This window comes from Ammospiza caudacuta, chromosome 6 (genome assembly GCF_027887145.1).
Source record: "Ammospiza caudacuta isolate bAmmCau1 chromosome 6, bAmmCau1.pri, whole genome shotgun sequence".
NCBI classification, from domain to species: domain Eukaryota; kingdom Metazoa; phylum Chordata; class Aves; order Passeriformes; family Passerellidae; genus Ammospiza; species Ammospiza caudacuta.
The window spans coordinates 56,710,440-56,722,863 of NC_080598.1; the positions used below are offsets into that span (position 1 = coordinate 56,710,440).

The window sequence follows — 12,424 nt, forward strand, 5'->3', positions numbered from 1 at the left end:
ATTAGACAGCTGGTATTAGAGGCAGTCAATAGTCCTTAGCATTTGAATGTCTGTAACTTACCTCAGGAGGTATAAATTAAGGAGCTTTCTTTGGAGTGAAGCAGCAAGCCTGCACAAAGCCTTAAGCATAAGTTAATTTTCTTCACTATGAGCCAAAAAAAAAAGGTTTTAAGCACAAGAGCTGGGAAAGTCTGCCTCCAGTAAGCTTTCTGCTGCTTGAGACGGCAGAATCTGCAGTTGATAGAGGGAAGTGGCTGGGAGTTTCATAAATAATAAATTACTGTAATCCCATGAGGTCATTATAAAAATATGCATAAGAATAATGGAAAGAATATAACAGGTCACAACCTCAATAGATTTTAGCGCCGATAAAAAACAGTGGGCTTGATAAAAATGTATTACAGAGAGTAATCTTGGTCAGAGATACTTCAAAATTCTATTATACAAAATTATTACTTTGGGAAAGAGATAAATGTTATTAACAAAAAGGCATGAATTGAGTACATGTGGAAAACATTAATTCATGGAGAACTGGACAAAATCAACACTGTTTAGCCTTTTAGATTTAGAAAGAGTCAGGGCCTCTGAAATCTGTCTTGCATGGAAACATTCTTGTAGACTAAATGTTGTTATTGATGTTCTTCAGGCACCAGCTAGCAGTTTTAGTTATTATATTTCCCCTTCAAAAACCCCCTTGGTTTGAGTTATAAAAAACTCTGATAGATGCTATACCTGGAGGCAAACACTAAAAGTATGAAGATCTGGAATAACACCTGGCTTGCCAGAAAAATAAGAAGATGGATTATTTTGAGTACTCCATTGATTTAAAGAAGCACCATCAATAATATAAAGATCATTTGAACATATGGTACAGACTAAAGGAAAATGGGTTGACATACACCTGCAGGGATATATATGGCACCTGAAAGCCAAAACCTAATACAAAGCTTGATTGAAATGCACCACATAAGCTGCAAACTGGAAATTTCATACAGAGTGTCACAATTTCATTCCAGTGACTTCTAGTAGAAGTGGAAATTGAGGTCTTTACAAGAACAGAAGTATCTGTCAGAAAGTTGCTTTGAGAAAGAGAGAAGTTAATGATGCTGTTGGTAGCGAGAAGTAGCCGACATTAAGCAGTTTTGTAGTCTCAGAAAAGTGCCTCTTTCATTTAAGGCTTATAGAAATTCCCACTGGGACTGTTGAAAGCAAAAGGAAACCTGAGAGGCTATCTGACAGTACATAATGTATGGTGGTCAAAACAGCACCTTGTAATAAAATAGGAATCCCCAATAGAGAAGGAATGGGACAAATGTGTTCTATTACTACATTAGGTTGGAAAACCTTGGTTTTGAAGAAGGACCCTGTAGTGCCAGGGTTGGTATAAGGATAAACGACTGATTTCTGTTTGTACATCAGCTGAGCTTTAGAGGGGCCAGCTGCCATGGCTTGGAACTCCCAGCATGTTAATGGAGCTGAAACTGAGAAACATCCCTGAGCTCCAGCTAAGAAGGCTGCTTTTCTTGGGTTCAGGTGTCTCTGCTTTGTCTTGCAGCTTGGAGATTTAATTTCCCTAAATCACCTGGCTGAGCTCCTCATCTTCCTGTCAGATGAAAGCTGCAGAACAGCAAGAAAATGGCATGTTGCAAAGAGGTTAATTCCCTAAAGTCTGGCCTCTGGGAGCTTTCTGGTTGCATCACTGGCTCTTTGGGAGCCCTGCTGAAATCCAGGTAGTTTTGCTTCTTCTTGGTTGCTTTTCTGTGGGGGATTGAAGGCAAGATGAAACCGTGGTGGTAGGAGGGCAGTTTAACAAACACATAATTGTGTAGATTGGATGGATAGTTTTATATTTATGTATTAGATCTTTCAAAACAAATCACAGAGCATAAACAAGCACCAAAATAGACTCAGTTAACTGCAGTTTCCACCACTGTGCTATCTAGCTGTTTTCAGCAACAGCCCCTGGGCAGTATATAGAAATGGGTCAGTATAAACATTCTTTCCCTCCTCTATTAGCATTGCAGTGAGTCCTGTGATTCATCTGCCCACAGTTTCAAGAGCTGTTTTCCTGGCTGCTCCAGCCTCTCTGCTCTCCAGTGCCTTGGGATCCATTGCTCAGCAAAGATGGCTTGAGCTGAGTGGAGACTGTCACTGGAGGAAACAAAGCTGCTGTGGCTGCAGGCTGGGGAAGAGAGGATGTCAGATGGGAAACAGGCATTGGGGGTGGGCAGGAGAGGCAGAGTACAAGCAGGGAAGATTCTGCTTGTACTGGCATGTGGCAGGCAGCTTGCATGCGTGTGTGATATTAACTTCCTTCTTTTTGCAGTGTTGAGGTCTCTGGCATCCTGACCCTCACAAATACAAATAGATGTCCCCAGGCAGGCCAAGCCCACTGCTGCTCCCTACAGCATCAGCATCTTTTACACACAGGGTTCTTTATCACAAATGGCATTTTTATCATTTATGTATTTCAATTATCTTAAACTCGCTTTCTCCTGCTTCAATGCAGTCTCAGAGGAAGAGAGCAAATGGATTTAATGCACTTACCAGTTGAGATAAATGCTGTAAATAACCACCTGAAGGCCAAGTTTTGCAGATTTTGTTTACAGCTTTGCAGTAGTTGGAATGATATACCAAAATACTGAGCATCCAGCAGCTGCCTTGGAAATGACTGGGAGCTGTTCAGGTGCTTCTGGCTTTTGGAAAGCAAAGCATTTATTTGGGCAGTCACATATGGATTTAGGAAGTGTAACTCTTGGCTGCAGTTTCTGAAGTGGTTGTCCCTAATTCCCTAGACCAATACAAGCATGGCAGTGCACAGCCATGCTAAAGGTGTTGAGGAAAAATAGGCAATTATAGCATCAGTAGTGAAAAGGGAGTTTAAAAGCCCTCAGATATTTAGAAGCCTTAGTCAAAAATGACACCGGATTTTTGGTGCTTAAGTCAAATAGAAAACTTGTAAGAATCAGGCTCTTTTGCAGATGTTCTATAGTAATCTCTGTGTTAAGAAAAAGTCTTACCACTTTTCCACCACTGTGTGTTGAGAAGAATATTACAGTGCATGTCCACATGGTTCAACGAATAGTTTTCTAACCTACAGATATATTTGATTATTTGACCGATGGCTACTAGCTCTGACTTGGAAAACAGGAGCCAGATCATAGAGGATTTCTTTTGGCAAGCGACAGTGTCACCAGAAAATATTGTTTGAGAAAATCCAAAATTTGGCTCAAATTCACAAACCCTTTTAGCTGTTAGACAATATTCTTGTTTTTCTAGAAAAATCTACTTTGTTTTTTTTTTTTTTTAATTCCAGAAGCCATAACTATATCTAAAAAAAAGAAGAAATACAGAATTCTTTCTGTTTTACTACCTTGTTAAAATAAAGAGGAAGAGACTAGTGAGCAGCAAGGAATTGAGTTGCCTTACAAGCTCTCTTGTGGACTGAGGTCACATTTCTTCAAGTTCCAGGAATGATCCTTGGAAGCTGCAATGGTCTGAAAACAAGACATTCTCCCTTCCAAGTATTTGAAGGGAAAAGAGCAGGCATTGACTGAAGGGGAAATGGGAGAGGTGGTAATCCTGTTGAGCAATCCAGTGATACACCCTTTCCTCACAGTTCCTTCCTACTTGGGTGAGATAAGTAACATTGGGAGCCAGTGACTAAGACCAACAAAATAGGGTGGTGTCTTTATCTAGGAGAGGTGGGTGTCCCCATCTTAAGATTAATTATTGTTTAATCTGTTTGGGACATTTGTATATTTTGTCAGGGCATGTTCCAAAGCATATTTGTGGACCTTTTGGAACTCAGAAATCAAGTGATTTCCATAGTCAGTCAGCTGGCAGCATGTGATTAGCCTTCCTACTTGGAGAGGAGCAGACAGGCAGGCACTCGTGGCATTCCTGTGGGTCTTTGTCTACTGAGCAGAGAACTGGAGATACTGGAGACTCTCAGGAGTGCCTTCCTGAGCAGTAACATCTAGCTTTCTTCTGGTTTTCTATGTGATACAATAATTTGTTTTGACAGAAGAGGTTTCATTTGCAGAGGTTTCGTTTCATTATGGTGTCTGGCACCTGTATTCTTCTTTGCTGTCTTTTTTTGAGAAATATCTTTAAGAAAATGTTTTTCTGACTGGTTTTAAAAGTATCTAATTTTCTTTAAGAAAGGTTTGGTATTTTCCAGTATGTGGCTTAGTTTAGCACCAGCTTGACCTCGCTTTCTTTAGGCACTTTTCATGAGACTTCTTAGAAATAGCCCACAGGCTAGTTCCCAAAGGCCCACAGAGAAGAGGCTGAAAATCAATTTATTAGCAGTATCTCATTTTGCATGGAGCACAGTGTGAGTGCAGGGAGAAGGGGCTGGTCATTAATATACATTAGTATCCAAGAAAACTAGTATTTTACAGTTTCTGTACACTGGAAAAGACTTAATTCAGCTTGCATTGCCTGCACAGTTAGGATGAATAAAATAGAGGGATCACCTAGGAATAAGAAAAGCAGGTTTTAGTCAAGTCAAGGTTAATCAGTGTATTTATATATGGAGCTGAGAGGATTTTTACCCTTTTATTAAAGAGCTTTGATAAATTAACATTTAACTTGTTGCATGCTGCCAGGATAATATTAGTAGGGATAGAAAGCAGCAGATTTTTAATCTATTATTATAATTTTTCAGTAGAATTAAATTTTGTGCTAATGTAAATGATTTTCTTAAAAACTTACTGTCAGCCCTGATAAACAGAGATACTCACTGAAATGTTTTACTGCACATGCTATTAACTCTTAGAAGCATCCTTAAGAACATTCTCATTAATACAGCTTCCCCTGCTCTTGCTCCAAGAAAATTGCTCTTAGCGCTGACTGGAAACCAGGAAAAGTGTGTCTTTTATGTTGTAAGAATAATCACAAAAAATGTTTCTATCTCTTTTGGCCCAGGTTTGGGAAATTCCCTGAGGACTCTAAAGAAATCCATGAGCAATAAGCAGTCCATCAGTGGGAAAAGTGGCAGGGCGAATAATCAAAGGTCAGTTCTCCACCATCTGCCAGATCTTGGAAAGGCCAGATTTATTCACTCACTGTGATTGTGGTGTGATTGCACATGCCATGAAATCCCACTTAGGACTGCAAGATTTCGTGAGAGCTAAGCCAGAGCAGGGCCTGGCCTCTCCTTGCTGTGGAATGGCTGTTATGAAATCCCCTCCCCGAGCTTCAGGCTGTGAGCGCTCCGTGGGTAAATGTCGCATGCCTCCGTGGGCAGACAGACTGGAGGAATTTTAATAACTCTCCGGGCCCAAATGATCATTCCTTCCACATTCTTTGTGGCTTCATGGTGTTTATGATAATTCTTGCTCGGGATCCAATCTATATGGTTTATCCAGCTGTGCCTTTGATGTCTGTGCTGTGGTCTCCAGGGACAGAAGTCGTGAACGGGCGGTTAGCGAGCGGCACCCAAGGGGTTATGACATCTTTAACATAAACTCACCAGCATAAGGTTTTTCCTCTGAAATGGATTAAGCAATTCATTTAGCTATAAAACCCAGAAAACTAGTTAAGTGAATTTTACTGGGAAATCTATAAAGTAATAATTATGTGGTAATATTACTGGGACTGAGGTAACCAGCTTTGGTCTTCTCTTCTTTGTTAATACATTCCCTCTATCCTCTTTATCCCTGTATTTTTTGAATAGCCAGAAGTTATTCTGATGAGAGAACTGAAAATGCATATTGGGAAATCTTTGAGCATATTAACTTTTGTACTGTGAAATCTTTCTTCCTTGGCTTTGCAATGGATGCAAAAAAGAACCCATCCAGAATTCATTAACAAAAACATTATCTCGGACTCCTATTTTTGGATTCTGTTAAATTTTCCCCATTTATATTTCATAGTATGCCTTCCTAATCCTATCTGAGGCATGCCTGTAAGCTAAAGATAAATATGTAAAACTTACCTTTGAATTGAATGGTGTCTAACTATTGCTGCTTTAAAAAATAATAGCAAGCCCCTTGACGCATTATCTTCAGCAGAGCTTCAAAATTTGCATGTAGGCTGCAGATATTACAGTTACATAGTAAGCTTTTCCTTCTGATAATTAGACACAAATTAATTAAAAATAAACTTCATTTGTTAGGCTGTTATAAATATTAAGATATTATAAATTGCTAGGAAAAAACAGGCCTTCATACATCAGTTATTTCACACTTGCATTTTAGAGTAGATTAGTTAGATATAGCAGTGTGCACATTTAAAGGCTTAAATGGTTTTCAAAGTTCTTTTTTTTCCTAAAAAATGATGGGAAAAAACCCCCCAACTCATCAGTTATGTGCTGCATATTATTTCTCACAGAAGAACCCTCCTGAAAGCCAGATCATATTGTACATATTACCAATGTATTTGCATTTAGGAATTTCATTCCTATGTGTGAGCAGAACACACACATCTGAATTCCAGGGAAATTAAAAAGGGTAGGACTGAAGGTCTTTTAAAGATAATTTCCTCTCTTTCTCTTCAGCCTGAAATGTCTCCAGGAATCAAGTCTGTAGTCAGCAGGAATGAGACTGAAATCATAAACTGAATAATAAAAATGACCTCAGCAGTACTAACATGAAGTGAGTCCATGACCTTTGTTAACAGTAAACTGGCTGGGAATATGCAGGAGGAGCAAGTAGAAAGTGGCAAGCATTAATACTGGGCTAGTATTTCTAAATGGATCTGCTTATTTTGAGTGCCATCTGTGCTTCACACCAAGGAAGTTTTGGGCCATAGAATTATAATAGGGGGAAAACAAAAAAGCACTGTACATCCTGAAGAACTGGTTATATGGGAAAATTAAAGCTGGTTTGAAATAATGGACATATTATTCCATTAAATTATCAATAATAATAAAATATAAATTTAACTGTTTCTATGAAAAATGTCTAATTGCTGTCAGAAAGTTTAAAAACTCCCACTCAACTAAAACAAAGCCAAACCTAAGTACAACCACCCTCACACTTCTGAATAACTTCTATGAAAATGAAGTTTTTCATTTGAAACAAAATATCTGTCCTCAGAAAGTCAGTTTTACTCCTTTATGGTGGCTTTAGCTTTCATTTTACTGTGGATTCTGAGAGGCTTTTAGGAGCTGAGGAGGCAGCTGCATGGTGGGGTCATTTGAGGATTGCAGGAGTCCCTGTCAGAGCTCCCTTAGCTCTTGGCTGGAGATGGAATGGTATTTTTAATACCAAACTGAATCCAAACTCCATCCAGTTTTTAGAAAAGAGCAGGAAACAGGATGCTCTGGCATGTTATTTTGTACATGTTAGTAGATATTTTTCATTTTCAGGTAAGTCCTTGCCTATGGGAGTTTGTGTGGCATATTTCTGTGATAGTTGAGACAGGAACTTTGGATAGAGTCACCTTGACTGTTTAGCCTTCTGCATGTGAAAGAGACCTTTATTTACACAGGACCAACCAGCAGCATAATAGCCCATATACCAGCTAAAGCAGCAGGAGATACAACCTGGCTCTTGTATTTCTTTCTTGTGCAAAAGTGTAAGACACTGCTTAAAGCTCAATGTCAAATTATTAATTTAATTGTTTTCTTATTTGCTAATCTTTTGTTTCCATTGGAAAAATGCAGAGAAGAGGTAGAAGCAATTTTGCATGTCCCAAAGCAAAGCAGTGAACTCTAGACCCAGAAGGAATAGCATCGGTGTCAGCAAGTTTCCAGCTGGAGCCTTGGGATGGAGCATGGTCCTGGGGGAAACACTGGGCACCTCATGTGCCCTGAGCCCTTGTGCATGTAAATACTTCAGGGCTCAGTTCTGCATCCATTTAACCTTAAAAAGGGAGCAGTTTGTGCACAGCTCCATCAGTTCTGCAAACCACAGCTGGATCTATGGGGCTGATGTGTCTGTTGTTCCTATTAACTGAAAGGACTTGGTTTCCCTAAATCTTTCTGTGGGATCTTCTGGAATCTTTCTGTGCTGTGTCTCAGGGGTGGGTAGAAGTGCAGCACTGCAGACAGGTGCTGCTGTCACCTGTTTTATGAGTGCAAGATTCTCCACACCCATGTTGGACTCAGCAAGGCAGAGGAGTCTCCTCAGAAGTGTGGTCCCCTGGGAGCTGGCTATGCTTTTACACATTCAGCCAGCTCAGACATCTAAATGCAAAATTCCACTCTTGGGGATGAGATGCAGATGTTGTGCTCTTCTCTGGGGAGTTCCAGGTCTATAAAACAATGAATGGATTACACAGTACTCATCCATATATATGTAGCTTTTCATCTGTGACAGATGTGATATTGGTAATATCCTCCATTCAATAAGTCCTCCAGGTGTAATTTTGTGCCAGGTTAAATCTCTGATTTAACTGTTCAAGAGCCCACTGTGTGAAGGGCTGTTCTGTGGAACAGATTGGGGAGCAAGATGATGCTTAGACACAAGGCTGGGTTTACACATAGCTCTGCTGCAGACTTTGGGCCTAATTCTTCCCACAGACCTTTTATTTGAGTGTAAATCCAGTAGTTCTCGTTTCCCAGCTGATCCCTTGTATTTTTATATGGCTGGTTAGCTCAGAGACCTCACATCCTGTTCCCCTGCAGGGATAGTGCATGGATTTTGTACTGTTATCTGAGTCTGAAAAATGATAAGCTGAAAGGCAGCTTAAACTCTTTGTGTATAATAGTGGAAAATTTGTTTCACCCTCCCATTTCTCTTGTACGCTGTGAAAGCTGTGCTTTCCCTTGAAGGTTCATTGGTCTGAGAAACCCATCCCAGACTGGACTAGTCTCTATACAAAAAAGTGAAAAAAACCCCATGCTCTGAGGGCACTGGATATGAACAATCTTAGGCCTTGTGGCCGAGGGAAATCTGTATGGCCCTGATGTGACAGATGATGGGGGAAGGATGGCTGTGCAGTGAGCACAGAGGTCTGTGATACAGAACAAACCCAATTCCTGTCCCTCCTGTCTCTCAGTGAACAGGAGTCCTGTCCCTTGCTCAGTGGTGTGCATGTTGATGATTCTTAATATGTAATTACAAAGAATTGCATAAATTACAAATGCGCAGGAGGAAAAGAGAGGGGAATGTTTGGTTTGCAAATGCTGGTATCAAAGTTGCTCCTCTCTCTTTAACTGGAGAGCAGGTAAAGAGTGGTCCAAGGAGGGAAGAATCCAAAGAGATGGGAAAATATAACTGCTCCATGAATTCTCACTGCTGTGGTTTCACCAATGCCAGCAGGAATGTGCTGGTAGAGCATCTGTGTTGTACCAGTCAAGAATTTGGCACCAGCTATCCTAATGAGCTTGTTCTCAGGCCACTTTTTCAAACAGCTATTCCAGAAATGGGTAGAAAACTGCCTGAGAAATTTTAGATTATCCTTCTTTGCCTTATTTCCATAGAATATGCTCCATGTCAGAAATGAAATTGCAAAATGTGCCTGTATTGATTCAAGACACGTAAGAGACCTGAATGGAAACAACCTCATATAAAACATTCCTTTTGCTGATTTGCTTTTTATATTCTTATGGCTTTAGATTTTCTAAATTTCTTAGTATAATTTCTGTATTTTAAAAAGGTCTCAATAAAGTATATGTCTCCATAAATTTTGCACCTAATTTGGGGAAAGAGAGCAGGTGAGAAATGCTTATTCCTTCATAGGCTTGAGGAAGCTCAAATGAGATGGCAGCAGAACTGAGTCTGTCAAAACAATGAAAAGAAGTGCTAACATTGATAATTACATTATTCAAGCAAATTGAAATCCTTGGTGGGTGCATTTTTAGTGATGCCCTGTAAAGCAAATTGTGTTTCATAGATTGAGGGAGTAATAAAACAATAAACTAAGACACTTTTTGTCTTTCTGGTCCTCTTTGCCTATGTATGTGGTCAGGGGAATTTTGTCAGTGTTAGTGAGGTGTGTTTGCATCCTGTTTTTAGTAAAACATCCTGGTTGCCAGTCCCTGTGCATTTTAAAGCCTGAATATTCCCAAATCAAATTTTTAAAAACCCAGCAAACAAAATACCCCCACAACAATCTGACCTGCAGTATAATTGTGCTCCAACAGCTTGGCGGACCTCATCCCTTCGGACTTGCCCTTCTGTCCCCAAAATGTGGCGGCAGCAGTGTCTTAAAGTGGGCTGCAGCAGGGTTTGAAACTTCTGCTTGAGGGAAAGTCTCAGCCAGTGTAAGTTTGGCTACAGGTCTGAGTATGTTTTGTCTCTGTACAAAGAATCAAAGAAAAGCAAGAACTGTGGGTGGTAACTGATTTCATGATTATCTCTTCCAGTTGTCTACTCAATATTGCTTCAGTATGAAATGCTAGACTGGGCTAAGAGGTGATTACGTTGTGCACAAGAAGCAGTAAAGTCTGTCTCTCTCTACAGTGAGGCTTTTGGACTAGTGCTGAGATGTTTTGCTTCTAAAAGTGGATTTGAATGTTTTTAATGCCAAATAAGGTTTTGTTCCTGAGGGCTGGATCCTATCCTCTTTCCCACAGCAGGTTTCCCCCTCTCCTTGCTGGGCCTTGGCTCATTCAGTGGGATTGCTCCCATGTAAGCACAGTGTAAAAATGAGTCCTGTGTTAAACCTGCCCAATGTGAGGAAGAAAGAGGTTACATTTCTAGAATAACTGGAAATGGTAAAGGCAGACACCACCAGGGAATAAATCCTGGCAAACATCCTTGTGTACAGTGGATTTGTTTTAGAGAATACACAGTGAGTAGAATAAGGTCCCAAATTATAGCAGTATGGGGCTGCTGATACCGAGAGCATCATTTCAGCCTTCAGACAAAATCCCATTTTCTGAAATTAACCTTACAGTTACTCTTTGAGCCAAATAACCTCAATCTTTTTCCCACTGGAAAAGTGGAAAAGAGGTCATTTTGCTGCCATGTTGCTGTGTTTGTCTGCAGTCTGTCTGGGTTGTATCAATTAAGGCTACTTTAAAAAGATGGGGACCTTCACTTTTTATGGGCATCTGTGTACCCACAAGGGACAGAAATGCATGGATTAGGGTTATGGGAATCTCTAGGAACATATCTTTGTTCTGGAATCAACCGGTAATAGGGTTTTATGTAGGACGAATAGCAAAAGTCCTAGGGGATTCATTCTAATTATTTCCCAAATTAGGACAAAAGAGCTTTAGTTCAGTTTGATAGGGTTTCCACATCCTTAGAAGTTATAAACATTTGTCCCTTTATATGGAGGTGTTAATTAACATTGCTAAAATTTACCATAGGTTCTCATGTTCCCAGACCAACAAAGAAAATTCATTAGCCACTTGCAATTAACAAAGAGGGAAAAAATTATTTTCTAAAGTTATTTGAGGTGTTAAGAAACCTCAAATATTAATATTAATTACTTAATATTGGTATTGGATAAAAAATGGGGATTGCTTTCTAAAAGTTTACATTTTAAAAATAATTTATCATTTACAGCAATACATTTTGAGTTTACATTAAATATTGTATGTCCCTTGTGTCTTTATTTTGATGTAAACACTTTGCTGAGTTTGCTATGGAGATATTGTATGGTTCTTTATTAACTCTTTACTCAAGAGGAGTCTGATATTGCTGCTCAAAGCTAAGATATTCTCTCATAAAACCCCGACATCTTTTCTTTTTTTTTTAATCACTGTTCAAAATAATGTGGTGCTCTGTTGCCCTTGTAACTTTGACAGATGATTAATTATAAATTTGGGGTACTGTGTTTCAGACAGAAACCTAATTGGATATTTGTGAACCAAATGTGAAAATGTTGAATGCAGGTCCATGCTTCAGCGACGCTTTGATATCTTTTCAGAGGTTAAATCCTCTGTTTTGAAATATATGAATACACACTGTCTGTTTCTCTCTAGTAGATGTATGTGTTTCCAGGCAAAATCATAATTCAGCTTTGCATGAGGTGATAAAGCTTTATCAGTAACTGCAGGGTAAAGAATATTTTAAAGAATCTCTGCATTCTCTTTTAAAAAAAAGTTGTACCTTAAAAATCCTGGATACTTGGGGAAGACTTCTAAAACTTTAGAAAATATGTAAATTCACAGGTAGAATGCCCTAAACAATAATTGTGCTTCCCATCTCTGACCTTCCCTTCTGTGCTGCTTAGAATAACACATTGATAGAAGAGAGGTTGTCTGAGGCACTTTGTTGCTAAGTGCCTTGAGGATTTGACAGCCTTGCAGTTTTTGGTTGCAGATTTCTTGAGCCACCTCAGGTCCTCATTTCGCTAGGCCAGAACAAATGGATGAATCTGGTAGCTTTGTTGTATTAATTTGATTTTTTTTTTTTTTTGGTAGAATTTTCCCACAGACCAAAAAATTAAGCACTTGTTTTGTTAAGGTAGACCCTGACATGTGAAGGTGTGTTCTTGTAAATCATGCTGTGTGTTGTGTGTGACACCAAATTGTTCACTTCAAACCATGTCTTAGTGACAAGGACTCCTGTGAAAG

At 39.4% G+C, this 12,424-nt stretch overlaps 1 long non-coding RNA gene across 1 annotated transcript; it reads left to right on the forward strand.

The window, feature by feature from the left end:
- The first annotated feature begins 1,555 nt into the window (after positions 1–1,555).
- On the forward strand, positions 1,556–7,793 carry LOC131559445 (uncharacterized). Its single transcript, XR_009274879.1, has 3 exons — positions 1,556–1,730; positions 4,933–5,020; positions 7,616–7,793. It is a non-coding gene; the product is annotated as an uncharacterized LOC131559445 (long non-coding RNA).
- Positions 7,794–12,424: the final 4,631 nt, after the last annotated feature.